Source organism: Arachis stenosperma, chromosome 10, assembly GCF_014773155.1.
Source record: "Arachis stenosperma cultivar V10309 chromosome 10, arast.V10309.gnm1.PFL2, whole genome shotgun sequence".
In the NCBI taxonomy this organism is placed as follows: Eukaryota; Viridiplantae; Streptophyta; class Magnoliopsida; order Fabales; family Fabaceae; genus Arachis; species Arachis stenosperma.
The window spans coordinates 14,176,956-14,180,029 of record NC_080386.1 but is presented as its reverse complement, the minus strand read 5'-3'; the positions used below and the strand labels follow the sequence as shown (position 1 = coordinate 14,180,029).

Below are 3,074 nucleotides of genomic sequence, written 5' to 3'. Positions count from 1 at the left end.
TTTTGACTGTAATTACAGATAGATTTTTCGACGAATTTTCCGTCTGTAATTACAGATGGATTTTCCGACGAATTTTCCGTCTGTAATTTGAACCTTGGAAAACCATCTCACACTCTGATTACAGACAGAAAATCCGTCTATAAAATAAAATAGAATTTTTTAAAATTTTTTCATTGCAAAATAAACTTATTTTTCAGTATTAAAAACATAAAATAAAATAAAATAAAATAAAAATATGAAACATTTTTTATATAATTAAATATGCCATCATAAGGGATCAAAGTCTTATTATATAAATAACAATAGTATTAAAGACACAATCATATGATGCTGATCTAAATATCTAGCAGACATCATAGAATAGGTTATATATAAAATGTTTACATATCCACTGACATTCTTCGCAACCTTTATGAACTCCTCTTGAGCCTTGTACAGCCCCAAGCCGCAGAAAGACGACCGGCATCTTTTCCTGAGTCTGAGTATCCTATCATAACTTCTTGCTTCCCATTGATTTGGTTTCTGTACCAATCAATAGAGAAAAGCCACGCCACTGCAAGGACAAAAGTGACTCCATCAAGTGAAAATTTGAGATTCGTTGAAGCATCTATTCATGGCTTTGCATTGAAGGAATAACCAAATGTTGTTGCTGCACCTGCAAATCCCAACAGATTTCAACAGTGTTTCATTAGTCAAAAGGAAGAGATGTTTTTTACATTAAACCATAGAACAGAGAGGATAGGACACTTGGAAAAGTGAGGAAATGAGTTAAGAAGGGATAGAACAAAATAACTTAGAACAAATCCTAAAACAGGCTTATAAACCAAAGTGCGTATACAGAAAGTAATTTAATTATAAATAAAACGACCTCATTCAATTGAATCTTATTACTCTGAATTAACCAGATAATCAAGCTTATATAATGAATCCATGACTCCACGCATATATGATACAAATTCCTGTAATCATATGCTCATTTTTCATTTCCATACTCCATTTTACTTTGTATTCCATCATAGTGCATTAGCACCTTGAAAGAGCTCAAAATAATTTCCATAAAAACAGGTCTAGACTAAAATCACAAATTTCACAAAACAGGCTCTGCAAAACTTGGGTTTTCAATTTTACAACGCAATAAAAAATAGTTATACTTTGTACTATTGATACAAGTACAAATGGCATAGCTAATGTTAGTCTAAACTGAAATAAAATTGCTCAAGTCTTGTTTTTAACATCGCTTCTAAACATAACACTGATTCCTAAATAAACTATATCTATCTGTCTAAAGAAGTATACTTGTGGACGTAAAAAAGTAAAAACTATACAAGCTGTTCCTATTTGTAATTGTAGGTGTAAACAATATACCTATGAGCTTCTGATAATATATAACAAACATATAATTATGTAACTCTTTAAGGTTTAGGTGGACCTTGAGTAGAATTTTGTGCTTTGTCCACACTTTGATCTTGACCAGCTTATGCATAAGAAAGTATTTTGGAAATGTAAACTAAGCCTAGAGGCATCTCCACCTTAGTTTTCTGGTCAATTGGTCATCCTAAGGTTTAAAGAGGTTTGTGCTCAAAGAGGATTCCAATTGAAAGTAAAATCTAGGCTTCAATAATGTAAGTCCTAGGACCAGAATGGCTAGATGGTAGAAGAGTTTTTTCTAGAAAACTGTAACATAATAAGAGGCATAATAGTAGTCATGAACCCACTCTATTAAAAATTTAAACTCTTAAGCAAAAGGCACGTGAATGTTTATATATTGATTACTAACTCCTCCAATCCTCTTACCATTGCTTCAGAGCTCACAGAAGATAAGAATTAAAGGGTTAAAAATTGATTAAGTATGTATTCAAGACTTGGGAGAGACAAGGAGGGCCAACTTTATCTGGGAACTAATATAATTCAGTGAACCCTTATGAACAAGCTGCAAAATACATAAGCCAACAACATAGAAACCAATACAGATTAAATATTGAACTAAACCTTATTTACCAGAATAACAATTCTGAAACATAAAATAGAACTCCATAAGGGTTATGCAATTGAAATATTAACCTGAGTATTTTGACCTGCTAGACCAACTTGATCTCGTCAAACAGATCCATCGCCAGTTCTAGCAGATCCTGAGTATTCCTTCTGTATCAATCGAATCGAGTCAGAATAAAAACCATATTAATTTGTCAAAATAATTGCCAGAAGAATTATAGTTTACCTCCTTCCTCATCGTATTCATTTAAATATTTTACTTGATTAGGTGGAAGAGGAGGCTGGTATCTACATAAGAAAAAAAACTTGAAACTTTAGCAAGTAGTGGAAAAAATAATAAAGCATGTAACCAGTATAACAACTCACACAAAGAATATTGTATATCATGGATTTCATGGATTGAAGTACTTGGCAGATTTAAAACTAGGGCCTGTGTTAAGCCAAAACTGTCAAATTTAAAATAGTTTTTCACTTGTTCTATAAATCCAAATAACAATCAACTATCAACTAATCACCTACTATAAATGCCAACACTAGCACTTACTCTTTCCAGGCGTTGGAGAAGTGCAGTTTTGAATTGGCGAACACCTCGACCACTTGAACTAGGGTCCAATTTGTGAGCTTTCTTAAAGGCAAAAAATCGGCCTACAACAAAATAATAAGTTAATAACAGACAAAGATGCACATTTTCATTAAAAAAATAATAATAATAAATAACTAAAAAAATAAGTAAGCCATGAATTTAGAAAATGCTATTAGCATATATGGAAGTTTATCACTTTGATATGAGTTGTAAATCAAGATTAGTTATTACTACATGATCAAATTTAGGGGTGGCAACGGGGCGGGTTTTTGCTCTATCCGACCCCGACCCGCTGTACAACAACCCGCATAGAACCCGCTCCGCTTCTACCCACGGGAAGTAACACGTTGAATCCTAACCCGCCCTGCCCCTGCGGGTACCCGCCCCGCCCCTATAACTATTAAAATTCAATAAATAAAATTAAATTTCAAAATTTATATAACTATCATCACATACATAACATAAATTAAAATAAAAATTTAAATATGATCCAATATTA

The 3,074-nt window shown here is 32.6% G+C and overlaps 1 long non-coding RNA gene across 1 annotated transcript; it reads right to left on the bottom strand.

The window, feature by feature from the left end:
- Positions 1–269: 269 nt before the first annotated feature.
- LOC130957947 (uncharacterized) lies at positions 270–2,608 on the bottom strand. Its single transcript, XR_009077306.1, has 4 exons — positions 2,537–2,608; positions 2,219–2,280; positions 2,062–2,142; positions 270–655 (listed from the first exon to the last, which is right to left on the bottom strand). It is a non-coding gene; the product is annotated as an uncharacterized LOC130957947 (long non-coding RNA).
- Positions 2,609–3,074: the final 466 nt, after the last annotated feature.